The sequence below is a fragment of the Mus caroli genome, unplaced genomic scaffold (assembly GCF_978045245.1).
Source record: "Mus caroli unplaced genomic scaffold, Mus_caroli_1 scaffold_1, whole genome shotgun sequence".
Taxonomy (NCBI): domain Eukaryota; kingdom Metazoa; phylum Chordata; class Mammalia; order Rodentia; family Muridae; genus Mus; species Mus caroli.
The window spans coordinates 131,216,557-131,235,403 of NW_028227256.1; the positions used below are offsets into that span (position 1 = coordinate 131,216,557).

The following is an 18,847-nucleotide window of genomic DNA, read 5'->3' on the forward strand; positions in this document are numbered from 1 at the left end:
GCCCAACTACTTAGCCTCGGGCTGCAGTGAGCTGTTGCGGAGGTCAGGTGGAAGCCGGCTCTAGGGAGCCAAGCCACCTGGGGTGGAGGGGACCAGACCCTAGCCCTGCCTGCTCTTCCCGTCCCAGGAGCGGCCTCCCTGACCTTGACGGGAGGCGAGGCGGGGGTGCGGCGCCCAGCGCGCTGCGCACCGAGGACAGTCCCGCAGGCACGCCCGCCCCGCACCTCCCCGCGCGTGCCCGCCCTCCCGCGCCGCCCGCCCGCCGGGTCTCCTCCCCTCACTGCAGCGCTCGCCGCGCTCGCGCTCGCCCATCGATCAGCCCCTCCCTCCGCCCGGGCGCAGACTGCTAAGCTCAGCAAGTCTTGCGGCAAAGGCACTTCGGAGAGGAGTTGGACCCGGGGCGGAGCGGGGACTCCGCGCCCCCAGGGAACGGCCACCGCCGCTGGACCGCAGCCAGCGCCGCATCCCTGCAGCCGGTCGCTGCCTCCCGTCGGGGACAGCGGATCTTTCCTGCCGCGTCGAGGTCGCCCTCGGGTAAGTCCCGATCCCCCTCCAAAGTTTCTCCATCCTGGCTTCTGAGTCCAGATGCAGAAGGGATCTGGCTGGCTCCTGAGGGTGGGTGGGGTCGCGGAAGTTTGGGGCCAAGGGGACCGGACGCCTGCACCGTCCTTTGCAGGGAGTTTGCTTCGCCACGGGCTTGGGAGAGCCGGAGCCCTGGAGCGAGAAGCAGGTTCCTCTGCGGGTTTGCGCGGCGAGCTGCAGGGCGGAGGGGACAGGGGTCCCTGGCGCCCTCCGACTCTGTTCCTGGCGTTTCCGTCCCTGGACGTCCCCACTTGCGTCTCGCCCATCCCCCGCCCGTTTGCGACGTCTCCAGCCTGCCTCTTTTGCCCTGGGTCAAGCTTCGGGGATCTGCGGCACCGCCGTCGTGGGAGGACAGGGGAAGGTCGCCCGTGCGAGGCTAGGGGGCCAGTCTAGAAGAACTCTGGAAGTGAGGGTCCAGGGGAGCAGTCTTGGACGCGACGGGGGGTGGTGGGGGTGGGGTGGTAGATGAAGATGTCCCTTCAAATCTCATGACTCAGCACCACCTAGGACGGCTTGTCGCTGCTTCAGCCCGGGTCCTCAAGCCCAACAAACCCATTCCTCTTTCTGGACTCTTCCATTTGCTTTTCCTACTCGCCCCTTCCACCCCCTACGAATTTTCGATTTTAATTTAGAGACCGCATCTACCCCCGCCTCCCAATCTTATCCCATGTACCCTCCTCGTGCTCTGTTTTTCTCCTGCCTTCCCACATTCCACAGGTGCCTCTAGCAGGGCACGGGGTCTCCCTTTTGCACTTCCTCCACTTCCTCGCTCCTGGGGTGCTTGTTGGTGGAGGTCTCTTTCCTTGGCAGGCAGCGGAAGAAGCCAGCGCAAGGACAGAAGAGGCGCTGGCCCAGCAGGACCACTGCAGTGTGGAAAGGGCAGAGGGAAGGAGACATGGGAATGGGGTGGGCAGAGGAGAAAACCCTTAGGTTTTCAGGGGGCACTTGAATGAAGACTGGGGTCAGACTGGGGAGCCTGGGGTAGGCCCTCTTCCTCCTCTCCTGCTGTGGATGTGAGGCTGTGTCTCCAATATAATAGATTGTCCTCAGTCCAATCGCTAGCTCACAGAAACCTGGACACTTCATCACTGCCGTGCTGAAGAGGAGCAGGACCAGAGGCCTGTAATCCTTCCAGCTGTTCTCCCAGCCCCCAGACCCCAGTTTACACCAAGTCCAGCCTTTGGCCCGCTTTAAAAATGAAGAAATGGACATGACTTACACCCTTCAGGCCGAGCCAAGGGGCAGGGGCAGGGCAGCTCTGATGTAATGTCGTGCCTGGCTGACACTGCAAGTTTCAGCTTGTATCAGGGCTCCGGGAGTGAATCAGTTTCAGGGGTCCACACCAGGGACATTGTGGCCATCAGAACTGGACTCTCTCCTCAGCGCCTCTGCTCTGCTCTGCTCCCTGAAACATCCTTGACCGCATTCTCTAGGACTCCCTTTGGATTGGGGCTTTTCCTTTGCATCGAACTGGCTTAATCCTCACCCTTTCCCCTCTGCATCTGGCCTATGGTGCCATCAGGAACCTAGGAACTGTGGAGAGAGAAGAGGTAGGTAGGTGTTCGGTTAACCTTCTTGAGGAGTAGGGGCCAGAGCCTCTGTTGTGATTCAGCTTGGTTCAGCACTCCGCAAGCATTCCCCAGACAGCTTGGGGTCCTTTCTGGGGAGGGCTTGTACAAACCAATTTCTCTCCACTTTGCCCCCCATCCGGCATCCATACAAGACCAGGGGAAAGGGAACAGCACTGGCATCTATAGGCTGCCTGGCCTCACCTGGGAGTAGCATTGGTGTTATCCTGATCACAGAGCATCTTTCCAGAGCTGGGCAGGATCTCCTGACCACACTGCAGCTGTGGCTCATTTTAGCTGTTCTCCCTCAGGCTGTTTCCAGGTAGACGCTACAAGGCTGCCCCTAGTACTGCAGAGATCCTGACAGGGGCAGGAGGGCTGGAGGTGTCTCTTCCCTGCTAGGCTACCCAAGTCGTCCTGGAGCTTGGCATCTGACCTTGAGTGGCTTCTGTTCTATCCTTGTCCTACCCTGACTGAACCCTCCCTTTCCTCTCCACTGGCCCTGGGCAACCCTCTCTGGGGACAGTGGCTAGAGTAGGCATACAGGTGCACAGGAAGACGGTGAGGGGAGACCTGGGGCTGAGGTACACTCATGGAGGACAGAAAGGCCAAGCTGAGTAGAATACTGACTGCTTCCTTTAGCTTTGGGAATTGTTAGGTAGACTTTTCTTGGTCTAGACAGGCTCTAGTTATAGTTAAATTTACACGTCTTGAGCTAGATATCACAGATGTATGACTAGGGGAGAAGGATATTGCTCAGGGACTGGAATGACCAGCCAGAGGAAACAACACAGGGCTTTGGCACAGCTGGTGGTTAGAACAGGAAGTATACTACAGAGCCACGGGAAGCCAGGTGGACCTGGGTTCTAATCCCAGGGCCAGTGTAATGGTTGGTCGCGATAGTCAGCTGGACCACATTAAGAAACACCTAGGACATTAATGAGGTGCACCTTCGAGTGTTATCTTTGAGGACTTTCCCAAGATTATCTTGAAGGGACAGACCGGCCTTCTCTATGAGGGGTACCATCCCATGGGCTGGGGTTTGGGGCTGAACTGAAAGAAAAAAGGAGAAGCCAACCAGGTAGCAGCTTTCCCCGTGCTCTGCTACCGGAGTACAGTCCACGTGCACGGTCTCATAGCTACAGCTCCGAGGTACTCCTGTTCCCAGGACTTCTTCTCTATGGGGGACTCTAGCCCCTGACCTCAGAGCTAAAAGTCTGCCAGGCAACCAAAAAGTAAAATAAAATCTCTTTCCTTGTTGCTTCTCATCAGGTGTTTAGTGACAGCCAATACACTAGTGATTCATACATGCAACAAGTATTTTATTAGCGCAGCTCCCCTCCCCTCCCCCGCGCCTCTGTCCCAGGCACTGTGGGTGTGGCACAGCAGACAACAGTCCTGTCGAGGTTCCATTTAGCCAAGGATGATCTTGATAGACCTTCTGCCTTTGACCTTCTGAGTGCTAGCGTTTCGAGCATGGGCTCCCCCACCTGGTTTATACAGTGCCAGGACTGTTTCGTACATACTAGGCAAACATTCTACCAACAGAGCTCCATTCTCCGCCCCCCACCCCTGCTCTTCTGGATTCTGCATCCCAGTGGACCTTAGCGAGTTATTTAGCTGCTTTATCAGTTCTCACAGTTTATTCCACACTACCTATGGCTTTGTTGTTTGCTGTTTTAAGGCAGGATTTTGCTAGATAGCCCAGGCTGGCCTTAAACCCGCTCAGGCTGGTTGGTCGCCAACTCATTATCCTCCTGCCTCAGCCTCCTCAGTACAGGGATTAGAGGTGTGTGCCACCACTTGACGATTACCTGTTTTTGGTTTGTTTGTTTTTGTTTTTCGAGACAGGGTTTCTCTGGGAAGCTCTGGCTGCCCTGGCATTTGCTTTGTAGTCCAGGCTGGCCCTTAGCTCCCTGGCATTTGCTCTGTAGTCCAGGCCGGCCCTTAGCTCAGAGATTTGCCTGCTTCTGCTTCCCTAGTGCTGGGATTACAGGCATGAGCCACCACTGCCTCGCTAGCTCTTGCATTTTCACAGTCTGTTGTGTGCCATGCTAGGTGATAAGCAATCAGAGGGGAACGAGACAGACCTGGCTCCCACGCCTGTGCTCACTCGGTGCCATACGGGTGAAGATGTCATTACAGAGAACTCAAGGCAACTGTGACAAAAGCCATTTGTGAGAGCCTGCAAATAGTGCCTTGAACAGGTCTCGTGGTTTTTTTGTTTTGTTTTATTTTGTTTTTTAGATTTATTTATTTATTATATGTAAGTACACTGTAGTTGTCTTCAGACACCCCAGAAGAGATTCAGTTATCATTTCAGATGGTTGTGAGCCACCATGTGGTTGCTGGGATTTGAACTCAGGGCCTTCGGAAGGGCAGTCGGTGCTCTTAACCACTGAGCCATCTCTCCAGCCCAGGTCTTGTGTTTTAATGCTTGCAGGGTGTATGTGTAAATACTGTTAATACTGTCGTCACGGTGTTCCTTAGCTCCCTGGATGGATGCAGTCTGACATGCTTCAAGTGAGCAGCCACACATACAACTGGTTGGTTATTCACCATCTGCTCTGCCGGAAAGCCAGGCCAGGAAACGGAGATTTAGCCCTGGACTCTGTTGGCATCCAGGAGGCCTGTGGTAAATGACATAGTTTAAGTGGAGAAATGCCACATAACATCCCCTTCCCATAGGCAGTGTAGTGACTATAGGCAGATCCCCTTCCCATAGGCAGTGTAGTGACTATAGGCAGATCCCCCCCATAGGCAGTGTAGTGATTATAGGCAGATCCCCCCGCCATAGGCAGTGTGGTGACTATAGGCAGATCCCCCCCGCCCATGGGCAGTGTGGTGACTATAGGCAGATCCCCCCCGCCCATAGGCAGTGTAGTGACTATAGGCAGATTGCCTGGGTGTCATCCCGGTTCCGACTCTAGGCAAATTGTTAATGAAATCTTACTCTCGGGCACCCTGTGTGTAGAATGGAGCTTACCTGTCCCCAGAGTAGGGTGTTTGGGGGACAATGAAGTGAATGAGCGCCTGTATGTTCTGGAACAGTGCAGGGTGAGAGCTGTGTGAGCGAGTAATTTTTAACCACGTTGGTTTGTCCTTGTCCACAACAGAGTAGCTGCCCATTCCAGGGCCTCCAACTTCCAGCCAGTTCTGTTTGATGCCCAATGAGCCGTTTCTTGCCAGAGCTTAATTTCTGGGAAGGACCTGTCCCAGCCATCCTTCATTTCCATGTCTGGAACAGGCAGTTCGAAGAGGTCACTGGGGTGACAGATGACCAGTCCTGAGGGGCTGTGGGGAGCATTCGGCTGCCAGCCCCAAGAGTAAATTCCAGGCTAGGCTCCCTGGATGCATCTTGAACAAGGACTGCTGGAAGCTTCCTCCCTGGGTGGTCTCCAGGCTGGGCACAGTGCCCTGCTGCTGAGGTCCTGGATTCTGGATGCCCTCCCAGCCCTTCCTTGCCACATAGGAAAGCAGGGGGTGAGTTGTACCCAGTATGCGTTTTCCAAGGTATTCATCCGGGGCCTCAAGATTGCAGTTGTAGAAATAGCAGTTGTACGAGAGAAGGCAGAGCCTGGGTGGGTCATGCATGGGTGGCGGCAGAACTCGGCCCCACCCATATCCTTCTTGTATAACTCCTGCCCTCCATCTTGGCACAGCTGTCACTGGCCCTGTCTTACAATAAAGAAGCAGGGCTCTCTCCTCTACTTTCTGTTTGGAGGGACTAAGAAACTCTCTGAAAGACACAAGGCAGGAAATATCCCAGAACACCTAGGGACCCATAACCCAAGAGGAACATTCATGATAGCCAGTGTGGGATGGTGATGCTTCCAGAGCCCGGGTGGGCTGCTTGCCAGCACCAGCTTCCTCAGTCCTTGGAGCCTGCCTCCTTCCTCTCTGCCCCCCTGAGCAGAACTGAAGGGCCCAAGCACTCAGCACTGGGCAGCCTGGGCCCCTTGGAGTCAGGGAGGCTCCCTTCTGGCGTTTGCAAGAGCAGGTTCCTCTGAGCGGGGCAGGGAGTCCTCAGCCATGGAGAACCCTGTCTGGGCGGCCTATAATTGGGCTGATGTGGTGGCTCAGGAGCAGCAATTAGGGAATACTGCAATTAGAGGTGGAATTTTCCCATTACCACTCCCTGCCTCTTAATAGTGAGTGCAGGTGGTTGTGACTGTGAGCAAGGCACGAGGGAGATGGGGGAGATGGGAAATAGAAATGCAGGAGAGGGTAGGATGGGGTTTACTCTGAGGGTGGGGTGGGCTTGTGTGGGAGAAGCTTAACCCTTTCCATGCTTTCAAACTTGGACTAGCCAGTGGGGGAGCTGGTGGTGAGGCAAAGTTGGGGCAAGGGGGCCTTTGGTCTGTTAACTTTAACCAACTGAGGCAGGACCACTCAGGCTCACCTTAGGGGTGTGTGTTTGTGTGTGCATTCACATGTACATGTATGTGTGTGCATTCACATGTACATGTATGTGTGTGTTTCCAGGTAGGGTATTACTTTGTAGTCCAGGCTGGTCTGAAACTTGCAGAATAGCCCAGGACGGTCTTAAACTGGGCATTCCTGTTACTTCAGCCTCTTAGTATTAGGATAACAGGTATGAACCATTGCTGGGCTTTAAAAAAATATATTATTTTTTTGCTGGGCACTCCTTTAATCTCAGTACTTACACAGCAGAGGCATGTGGATCTATATGAGTTTGAAGCCAGCCAGGCCTACATAATGAGTTCCAGGCAAGCCAGGGCTACATAGTGGGGCCCTATCTAAAAAAAAAAAATGTCTATTTTAACTGACACAGAATAATTGTGTATATTTACTCGTGTGTGTATGTGTATCCTACAATGTGCGATGCTCAGATAAAGACCCTTAGCCCTTAGCACATCACTTGTCTCAATCTTTATTATTTGTTTGGTTTTTTTTTTTTTTTTTTTTTGGTTTTCGAGACAGGGTTTCTCTTTATAGCTCTGGCTGTCCTGGAGCTCACTTTGTAGACCAGGCTGGCCTCGAACTCAGAAATCCGCCTGCCTCTGCCTCCCGAGTGCTGGGATTAAAGGCGTGCGCCACCACACCCGGCTTTTTTTTTTTTTTTTTTTTTTGTCTGTGTTACCTGGGTCCTCCAGACGGCCCCTGGAAAACTTAAGAAAAAAATAGCTTTCCATTATCATTGACTCTGGTCTGAATTGATGGTCCAGATGTATCGGGCCTCTGCTTTCTGCTTTGAAAACTGGGGAAGTTTTAACGAATTCATTGGAGAAGAAGTTCTTTGTAAAGTGGACCTTACCTTTTCCTGCCCCACCACAGCTTGTTGGAGTAGAGAAGAGCTTTGGAGGCAGCTGTGAGGCCCCTGAGGAGGGCACCTGACAAGGGTCTTAGAAGTCCTCACTCACCTCTCCTTTGTGTCATTTGGGGGACAATATATCTTAAAAAACACATAGTCCATCGTCTCTCTCTTCTTCGGGCCTGACTTGCCACATTCACAGTCAACCATGGATCCTTTTGCACCTCATAGCTGGAGCGGTCACAGGTCTGGTGAGGGACTCATCAGATGGCAGGAGGGGTGGAGACTTGGAGGAGGGAGCCATCATCCAGTCACAGAGAAGGCATGGAGGAAGCTGCGTAAAAACCTATCAGGGCTGGAATCCAGCATCACCACTGGAATCCAGAGAAGTTAGACTCCTGCTCAGGGGCAGGAGCTGGGGATTGTGCGAACAGGCAGTGTGGAGTTAATTGGTGGGGGAGGGCTCCCTCTCTCAGCCCTAGTCTCCTGTGAGGAGAAAAAGCATCCCTTTAATAAGGCTGCCCGTTCTAAATCAATCCTGGCATTGCAGGAGGCAAGGGGGAAACACAGCCACGAAATTGGATTAGCTCTTTGATGCCGGGAACCATGCTGGCTGTGGTGGGAGGCGGAGAAGGGAAGACCGAAGCTGCCCTTGAGGTCTGAGGCTGTCTGGGATACCTGGATGTCATACCACCTCATCCTCTGCTGGTGGAAGAGCAGCAGTGTGTCCAGGGGGAGGAGCCAAAGCTTTAGCTACTGCCAGGCTGGGAGATGTCCCTGGAGTAGGAGTGATGGGAAAGAGGTAGAGGGACACTTGTCCCCACCCAGCTGTGTCCCACAGCTGTGCATCTGAGGGTCCTGCGCAAAGGGAACACACACATGGCCAGGAATCGGGGCTGGGGGGTGGGTGCTGTCTGTGTGTTCACAAGCAAGTTAAACTTCTGAAGCCTCAGAGGCCCCCTTGGAGAACAGAGCTAATCACACAGGGGTTGCCACACCCAGGATGACTATACAAGGGGACATGATAGCAGTTCTCAAAGTATGCTCCCTGCGGGAAGTTCCCAACAGGTTTTTAGAGGGTACCTTAAGGTCAGGGCAGTTACAACAGTAGCATCAAAGTGCTCAGCATGTTCACAGGAGACAGCTTTAATGCTGACAGTGGTGGATGGAGATACTGAGACCTCATGTGAGTCAAGGCCACAGCGTCAAACTGTCCAGGTCATTGTATTCTTCACCATGCCTGCTAAACAAATAATCTCAGAAGGGGGACTTTGGTGAAGCTGTCAAAATCTCACTGATCCCACTGAGCCTGGAATGAATGAATGAATGAATGAATCTTTTAAAATATTTTCTAAAATGAAATGAGCAGAAAGCACTTCTGTTGTCCACTGTGATGGGACTGGAAGCCCAAGCGCCTGGGCATCTGTTTGAGTTACATGCTGAACTAGCCACTTTCTTCATGGGCCAACGTTTTCAACTTGAGAAAATGATTGACAACAACAGTCATTTGGAGCGAGTGCTGAGTAGCCATTTGTGCAAAAAAACAAACAAACAAAAACCAGAAAACCAAACCAAAGCAGCAGCAACAACAACAACAACAACAAAAACCCGAAGAGATTGAGTCTGTAATTTCAAGAAAAACACCCAGCATGTCAGTTACCAATGGTGCAAATCAAGCCTTCAAGCAAAAATAGAATTTTGGAAATCTACTGTCATGAAAAAGACTTTTCAGGTCAGATCAGTGGGAATGTTACAGATAATTGGTTAATATTAGTGAAGTTTGTCAATATTTGGAAGATCTGTCCAAGCTGCTGTCTTTCATGATAAATATGAAGCGCTAGGCTCTAGAGTTTAGAACCATCCTTAATCTTCCATTGAGTGCAAGGTTGCTGATTCCATATTACAGTGACCCTAGAAATCATGACATGGTAAGTTTTGTTGTCATATCGGGGAATATCCATAGTGATTTGAAAGCCTCAGGTGTGGTGGCACAACCCACAATCTCAGCACTTGGGAGGCGGAGGCAGGAAGATTGGGAGTTCAGGACCAACCTGAACTCTATAAGAAAAATAAAATAAAATAGGACTAACAAATTGGCTCTGTGCATGAAGGTGCTTTCCACCAGGGTTGATGACCTGAGTTTGGTCTCTGGGCCCCCATAGTGGAAGGAGAGAACCAACCTCCAAAAGCTCTCCTTTGTCTTCCACCCATAAAGCTCCCCTGCCAATAAATACTCAGCTTTTATTGTTTTCTTCCCTTCCCTCCTTCCTCCCTCCTTTCCTTCTCTTCCTTTCCCTTCTTCCCTTTTCCCTTCTTCCCTTTCCCCTTCTTCCCTTTTCCCTTCCTTTTCCCCTTCCCTTTTCCCTTCCTTTTCCCCTTCCCTTTTCCCTTCCCTTCCCTCCCCAACACCCTTCCCTGTGGTAGATTGAACACAATCTGGGATGGGAGATTCCAGTTCTTTCCAAACCAGACATTAAAAAATCCTGGACGTATTTTTTATGTGATAACACATAAGATTCTTTCTCCTCCTAGAAATAGGTTCTATTGGAATCTATTGTGCTCACATATACAATTGTTTCAGTCAGCCAATAATGGAATAGTTTTTCAGTCTGGGTTTCTGATAAGGCAGCTCTCACTCTAACCCACAGGAATACATGTTGTCAGTGGGTCCACTGTATGGCCCTTGGGGGACCCTTCGTGGGAGCTGGACACACACACACACAGGACTTCCCAAGATGTACCTCAGAGCAGATGTTAGGGGTGCTCTTGTGTCTCAGATGTCCCAGTCACCTGGCAGTCTTTCTGAGAAGCCTGCATGGAAGAGTGGGCAGAGACAGAGGCAGCCAGTGTTGGGAATTCCTTAGGATATCCAGTCTTCTGGCCTCAGTTGGCCTCTAGGGTTCAGGTTTCATCCCACGCTGACTTTCTTAGACCGAGAGAGGGGCATCCTGGGAGAAAGATCCTCAATATCTCAGCCGTTGCCCTCTCCCTTAACTCTGCCCTGATCTGCCTTGCACATTGGGATTCTAAATACTGGAGTTCATTTAAGTTATCTAAAATGGGGGGGGGGGTTGGACAATTAGAAACATTTTAATATATTGGAGCATAACTCTTTGTTCTAAAGACAAAGCCTAAGTCCCAGTCCTTGGAGGCAGGAGGATTGTGACTTCTAGTCTTGTTACATGGTAAGTCCCTGACTCAAAAGAAGCAAAACAAAAGAGAAAAGCTTTGTGCATACAGAGAAGTCAGTGCACTGGGCCAGGATGAAGTCAAGATGGCCTAGGAGGCCACATGCTGTGGCCACGGGCATTTTAGCTCTAACAGTGCTGGCACCGGGAACTCGGTAAATGCTCACATTCAGGTCAACGGGCTTCCCTACTCTGTCTCTGTAAGAAGCTGCAGCTCTGTGGAGGTGGCATTTACAGAGATCCAAGCTCTGCCTATTTCAAGTGTTGGGTTCGGTGACTTTTAGTACATTGACGGCATTGGACAGCCATCACAAGCCACTGTTAGGCCCATATTTCACACCTCATACCCCCTGCCCCCCCACACACAGAGGGAGATAGTGTCCAAAGGTAAAACAGGTCCTCGAGGTCGCCCCTTGGGTGGGCAGCCTCCAGACCGATATCCAAAGTCAATAGGCCTGCCTCAGGGCTGTTCTTCTAGGGCCCACCTTAGAGAAAGTCAGACTGTCTTTTGCTTGGGGACTGTGGACAAATATGACTCCCTAGGCTAATGTCACAGGGCTCTGTCTGGAATAGGTCCTGTCTACACAGTCTAGGGATGCTGAGAGGAAACCCAGAACTCAGGCCTTCTCAGGAGTAAGGCTCCATCAATGGGCTCGTGGTGCCTCCTTTTTCCTAGCTTGCAGGAGACCCAAAGCACCTTCTCAAACAGACCCTCTGATAGCCTGGGAAGTAAGCCTCTATCTGGTGTGCTGGTAACCCCAAGGAAGTTCTTCCTTATGTTTAGCCACACATTCTGCTGTGCTGAATGCCAATTCCCTCTTCCTGTACACCCCTCCTTCCCTCCCACCAGCTGGTGCTGGGAGCTGTTGAGTTTAAGACTTAGTTCCCTGATGTCTGAAGCTCAGAGAGAATTGTTCTTCCTGTGAAAAGACCAGGTAAGCTTCGTGTCTCTCCCATGGCATCTGTGGCTCTGGCCCAGAGACTATGGGCCAGTTGGTCCAAGAAGGACAAGCCAAGGCAGGTCAGTGAGGATGTTCGGGACAAGAGAGCTACCTCCAGGTGAGGGTGTGGTAGAAAGAGAATGTGTCTTTTCTCTGTTGGCACAGGGCTGGGGCCATTGCTGTTGGCTGCCTTGGCTTGTGGCTTCTACTCAGCCCTGCAGTTGCTGCCCTGTCCTCGGGGCACCCGCTAGGGGCTGTTTCCAGAGCTGATGGTAATCGGGAATGGGGAACAATCAGGACATAGTAAAAGATGAGGGGAGGGGCACTTTCCTGGGTGACAAGGGTCACTTAGGTCAGCGGTTCTCGACCTGTCGAACCTTTGGGGGGTTGAACCACCCTTTCACAGGGGTCACCCAAGACCACTGGAAAACACAGTATTTACATTTACATTCATAACGGTAGAAACATCCAGTTATGAAGTAGCAATGAAATAATTTTATGACTGGGGGTCAGCACAACATGAGGAACTGCAGTAAAGGTCCCAGCATTGGGAAGGGTGGGAGCCACTGGCTTAGGTGGCTTGGACTTGCCCTGGAGGGGTGCTGAGACCCTGAACACTGTCCCTGGGGGAGCTTTGATACTTCTCCCTTCAGGTACCCCAATATACCCCTCCTTCCTCCTGGAAGCCTTTTGTGGCTCTGACCCTGTTGAGCACAGTAAAACATCACTAGTGAATTTGAAACTACTCAGAGGTAGATAGGCAACTCACTAGGACAGATTATTTTTAGATTAAATTTTATTTTTCTGGCTTTATTGAGACAAAATTGATAAATATTACATATATTCAGGGTGTGTGATGACATGTATTGGCTAGTTTTGTGTGTCAACTTGATGCAAGTTAGAGTCATCAGAGAGGAAGGAGCCTCAGTTGAGAAAATGCCTCCACAAGATCCAGCTCTAAGGCATTTTCTCAATTAGTGATCAATGAGAGAGGGCTCAGCCCATGGTAGGAGGTGCCAGCCCTGGGATGGTGGCCCCAAGTGCTATAAGAAAGCAGGCTGAGCAAGCCATGGGGAGCAAGCCAGTGAGCAGCATCCTTCCACCTCCTTCCGCCTCTGCATCAGCTCCTGCCTCCAGGATCCTGCCTTGTTTGAGTTCCTGTCCTGATTTCCTTCAATGAAGAGCAGCAGTGTGGCCAAATAAACCCTTTCCTCTCCAGCTTGCAGTTTGGTCATGGTGCTCTCTCACAGCAATTGTAAACCCTAAGACATCTGGGTAGACATGTACTTTGGTCAGATTTACCACTGACACATAAACCAACACATGGCCATAGTGTGACCCTGTGGGGACAGAGGAAGGTGCCTATGGAGTACCTAAGACTTTTGGTTCTGGAACACCAGGCTCTCAACCTTCCTCTGAAATGAGCCTTAGATATTTCCCAAACAGCCCCTTGCAGTGGCTCCACCATGGCCTCTCTGAAAGCAAATGCTTGATTCGATTCGTGGTACCGGGCAGCATTAGGTGGGGAATGATTCACACTTTCTCAGACATGTGTCTGCACACAGATGCAATTAGGCAGCTTTTTGGCAGAGTGCCCATGACACCTCTAACACTTGTCGGAACTCGACAATGAAATTGAACCTCGGGCCTTATCTCTAGGTCAAAGGAGACTCTCTGATCCCACACGGTCTTCCCCTGCCCACACGCTACTTTCTGGCCAGGATCTAGTTCAGGTATTGGCAGTTGTGTGGTCTCCTTGTAGACTTAGGAACTCTGGTTCCCCACAAGTCATTGTTGCCTCCCCAGCCCTTGTGCTGGCTGCTGCCTGCTGTCAGGAGTCAGCCCCTGGAGTTTAGTCAGTCTAGTCCTAGTGTGGAAAGTTGAAACAGGGATGGCTCCGCTCTTCTCAGAAGCAGTAGTTCTCTGGAAGGTGAGAGACAGTGTTGGGGACCAAAGCCTGGGGCTTCTCATACTGTTCTGGTGGCAGAAGTGGTGGGGACGAGGCAGTGAGAGGTGAATGTGAGGGTGTATGGGCTCCTGAAATTGTTCTGAGCTTCCTGCTTTGCCCCACAGAGGGAAGATTCTTTTCTGTGTCTAAAGTTTGGCAGAGAAGGACTGTTCAACATTGTTCCTTGTCTCCTGTGCTGCTGGTGGAGCCAGGACTTGGGGACCAGGACTCTGAGTCTGTGCTTTCTCCAGTCTCATGGGATTCCCTTCTAAAGGTGCCTGTCACTCACTCAAGCAGGAAATGGTCACCACACCAGCCCTCTGTGCAGAGAATGGTGTGTGTGTGTGTGTGTGTGTGTGTGTGTAGACAGCAGAGTCACCTTGCTGTAGTCACCTTGCTGGTGACTCTTGCAGCTTAAGGAACACAATGTGTTAAGTGAAAATCATACTACAACTGATTAACTCCAGGGTTTACAGTGGAGGCATAGAGGGGACTCTAGAATCCCCTGCCTTCCCTCAGTATTGTGGGTGGGATTCCTAGGAGTGCTGAGCTCAAAGGCATGATCTGGCTATAGAATCTAGCGTTTCTGGCTCTGCCTCTAGCTCCCTAGGTGTCACTACTGTGAGAACATCCAACTAGAAAGACCCAGGTGTGCTTTCTCAGAGTCCTAGAAAATGTCACAGGATTCTGAGGGCCAGCTATGGTCCTTTATTCAGGATGCTGAGAGAGGAGTTCTAGAATTGGCCTCTCACCTGAGAGTGCTAATGAGTAGGAGTTGAATGTATAAGTAAACTTTGATTCTCTGTTCTAATTGTCATCTCAAAGCTTATCGCCTCCGTCTGCTAACCTAGGCCCAGTCCTGGAAGCTTCCAGCCTCTGCACAATCGTGGCTAAGCCCAGGTTGTGTTCAGCTTCTGAGATTTACTGCTGCATAAGCTCACCCTTTCTTCTTCTTTCTGATCTCGGGCTGGCTGGTTTAACTCAGCTGTTCTGGCTCAAACTCCTCTCCAAGTTGACTGGTTCATTCTGGCTCAGCTCTTGGCTTTCCTGAATTGCTCTGCTTGACCTCAAACTAACTCTAGCAATTTGTTCTAATCTTCTGGCTCCTTCCCATTCTCTGGCTCATTCTGTCTTCACCAGTGTCTAGCTTGTTCTCTCTTTGCAACCTGCCTCTCTACAACTGTCCTGGTAAAACTGCCTGCTTCCCCTCCCTCGGCAGTGCTCCCTCTTGGTTGCCTCTCTTTTCTCTCCTTGTGAGAATTGGTTATAATCTATTCTGTCAAATCTTTCTCTGATTCTTTACTTTGCCACTCAGTTAGACATCACTTTCAAACATGGGCGCCTTCTACAAATGCATCTCACCTTTATTGTTTGGGATTTAAGATGTGTACTAAGAGTGAGCCACACCACAACTAAAAACAGGCTTCCCCACTCCTCCCAGTAAATAACACAATCTCAGGGTTCACAGTGTGATCAAATATCCCGCAACAGAAGAACAGCTCAGAATCAGGGAATCACTTGTCTTTGACAGTGTGATCAAATATCCCTCAACAGAAGAACAGCTCAGAATCAGGGAATCATTTGCCTTTGACAGCGCACAGATGATGCTCGTGGCAGGTGAGTCCCAGAGTGGCTGGGTTCAGGGAGGAAGGCTAGACCATCCTTGTACTAGAATGGAATGAGAGCAATAGTTGCAAATGAAAGCAGACAGAGTTTAGGTTAGATGTTAGGCAGTACTTCCACACTTACAGCACTAAGGCATCTGGCAGCTGATTAAAAAGGGTGTGGTAGTGTTGACTAGATGTTTTGGGAAAGCAGGGAGCATTTCTAGGGAAGATGCTTGCGCGGTGACCGTCACAGAGATGGCCTCACAAGACTCTTCCTCAGACAAGTCCATGAAGCTCTTCTTGCTTTGCAGCTGAGTGAGGTCAGCGCTGTCTGAATGTCTATGAAACGAAGATGTCGGTTCCTCTCAGCAATGAGATTTTTAGCATAAACTATCCCTGGTTCACGTCTCTCGGTGACACATGTGGCTAACTGCAGCTGTCACATCAGTCAAGTCCAGCCCAATTACACCTTTGCCCTCTTGTCTTGCTGTGATATAAATATGGCGTCTGAGATGTGTATTAGTTGCTACTGGTGGAGGAATGGGTCAGCTGGCTTCTGAGCAGTGGGGAGACAGATTGATGTTTCAGACCCAGGGATGAGGGCAGCAGGCAGGCTCCTTGAGGATGTAGGATTGAGCGGCCTGCAGCTCTCCTCTTAGAGGACCTAGCTCATCTCTGGATCAGTAGATGCTCTGAGGGTCTTTTGTGTCCTTGGATATATTTTTTTATCATTGCCAGTAGTCCTGGGCTCCTTTTGTGTGTGCAGGCCTACCTGCAGATGCTGGAAGGGCCCAGGGTACACAGCAGCCTCATTGCTGAACTATGTTGTGCACCTGTAGAAATGATTTGTGTTGTCAGGAAGTTGGTGACAAATCAATCCCATGAAAGACCTCAGGCATCTAAAAGGAATTGGCAGTCACTAAACAAAGGCACAATCACAGAAGACCAAGCAGGTGATGAGGCCATCTCACTCCATGGAAGGTCTGACACAGGATAGGCCCTTGGAAGGAAAACTTGATAAGAGCTTTCTATAGCATGGCTTGGGCGTGTGTATAGATGTTCTGGGGAGATCTGAGTGTGTGCACAACTGTCAGCCAGTTAGCTTGCATATCCTTCATGTCAGAGAGATCCAGCCAATAAGAGGGGAAAAGAGGAAGAGATGGGGAGAATAGTTCGGCTTAGCAGGGTGGGGTCTTTATCTATGCCATGATGTTACCTGAGGATGGCTGACGTGTAGATGAGAGTATGCTTTGGGCACCTAGAGACTTCATGAGACAAAGCTTTTCCAAGGACATATAGATTGTCCTGATGCATGCGGGCGGGGCTGCTCACAGCCTCTGTCCCTCTGTCTGTGCATGTCATCCGTCCAGACATGCAGAACCTGTGCCAACATGTTGCTCCTTCAGCACTGGAGATAGAGGAAAGAGCCCAGAACTTGGAAGAATGTGACTTCTAGATTAATTCAACAGGAACTCTAGTCTGGAACCTGACTAACTTAGCTCATTCCTGTCTAACACAGTTCTGATGTCACTGAAAATGTTCCCAGGGGGATTGTAGAGATAGACGGCTCAGTGGCTAAGAGTACTTTTTCCTTTTATAGAATCCCTGGGTTCAATACCCACCCCCCACATGATGTTTCACATCTGTCCATAGCTCTGTTCCAGGGGATCTGATATGCTTTTCGGTCTTAAGACATCTGGCACACAGGTGGTACTCATACATACACTGAGACAAAACCCTGATTCCTTATAAATCTGTAGACAAATTACATGGTTTCCTGGAGAATTTCAGCATTGATGCTGGAAGGTATAGAAGTCAAGGTTGGGGAGATGGCATCCACCATAAAGTGCTTGCCCGAAAGCCCGAGGAATGATTTTAGTCCCTAGAACCCACATTAAAGAAAAGCAGGGCGAGGTAGCTCACAGTGAGAGGCCCTCTTTTCAAAACACAAAGTGGAGGCTAGAGAGATGGTTCAGCTCTTAAGAACACTTGTTGCTCTTGCGGAAGACCTAGGTTCGATTCCCAGCATCCACCTGGTGGCTCCAAACCATTTGTGATTGGTTTCAGGAAATCTAATGTCCTTTTCCGTTCTTGTGGGCACGAGGCACACATGTGATGTGTGTGCATAAAGGCATGACACCTGTACCCATAAAACAAAAGCTGAAGAAAGCCCAGTGAAGTATATGGCTCTGAGGAGTCCCACCCAAGGCTGATATATGACCTCTATGTGTGTGTACATGTGTCTGCACATAGAAGTGTGAATGCAGGAGAAATGCACAAAGCATCTGTGAGTCCTTTGCTATCACAGGGTAGGACGGATCAGTGACCTTTTACCTTCTAAACTTGACTCCAAGGACCCACAAAAGGACGTGCGCTGGTTTGAATGGCAGTGGCCCCCGTGGGCTCATGTGTTTGAATTATTGATCTCTAGTCAGTGGAATTGTTTTGGGAAAGTGTATTTTTAGTCAGGGTTCTTTAGAGTAGCAGAACTTACAGAATGAAACTCTCTCTCTCTCTCTCTCTCTCTCTCTCTCTCTCTCCCTCCCTCCCTCCCTCCCTCCCTCCCTCCCTCCCTCCCCCCTCCCCCTCCCTCCTCCCTCCCTCCCTTCCTCTCCCCTGCTCCCCTCTTCTGCCTGAAAGGGGACTTATTAGGATAACTTACAGGCTCTGGTCCACCTAATTCTGCAATGGCTGCCTATGAGTGGAAAGTCCAAGAATCCAGTAGTTTTGAAAAATCCACGAAGCTGGATGTCTCAGCTTGTTTTCAGTATATGTCAGGATCTTGAAGTAGGCTCAAATTTCAGAGAAGGAGTGAACTTGCTAGTGAGGTGAGAGTAAGCAGACAAAAAGGGACACTTCCTCCTTCTGTATCCTTATATAGGTTCCAGCAGAAGACGTGGTCCAGACTGGAGCTGGGTCCCACTTCAAAAGATCTGGATTAGCTGGGGCAGTGGTGGCACATGGGATTAATCTCAGCAATTGGGAGGCAGATCTCTTGTGAGTTTGAAGACTGCCTGGTCTACAGAGCAAGTTCCAGGACATCTAGGGTTACACAGTGAGTTCTGTTTTGAAATAAAAAATGGATTAAAGGTATGTCTTTTTACTTCAGTGATCCTGATTAGAAGTAGATCTTCCCACTTCAAATTAAGCAAACAAAACAAAACAAAACAAAAAAACCACACAAAAATCCACAAAACAAAACAACAACAGCAAAAACACCAAAAAAAAAAAAAAAAAGAAACAACAACAACAAACCCTTCACAGGTGCCCCTCCATTTTGGGTTTTAGTTAATCTCAGATATAGACAAGTTGACAACCATGAAAATGTGGCCTTGTGAAGGAGGTAAGGTTCTTGGAGTGGGTTTTAAGGTTTTGTGCCAGTCCAGTCTCTGCTTCTCCCTTCAACTTTTGGATTGGATGTGAGGTTTCAGCTACTTCTCCAGCACCATGCCTGCCTGCCTGCCTGCCTGCTTGCCTGCCTGGGGCCTTGCTCCTATGATGGTCATGGACGCACTCTCTGAAGCTGTAAGCAAGCCCACAGTTACATGCTTTCTTTTATAAACAGCCTTGGTCATGGTGTCCCATCACACAGCAGAGCAGTGACTACGACTGTCCTAGATCATGGTGTCCCATCACACAGTAGAGCAGTGACTAAAACTGTCCTAGTTGTGAGCTTTGGCTTTGGAAATGTGACCAAATCTTCAGTCTCCAGCTAACACCTTTTCCAAACCACAAATC

General features: G+C 50.3%; 1 protein-coding gene across 1 annotated transcript in view; it reads left to right on the forward strand.

The window, feature by feature from the left end:
* Nucleotides 1-359: 359 nt before the first annotated feature.
* Nucleotides 360-18,847, forward strand: part of Syt2 (synaptotagmin 2) — a 107,204-nt gene continuing 88,716 nt past the window's right edge. The window contains exon 1 of the mRNA XM_029477040.2: nt 360-534. The gene's annotated coding sequence lies outside the window, so the exon portion shown is untranslated. The remainder of the gene's footprint in view (nt 535-18,847) is intronic.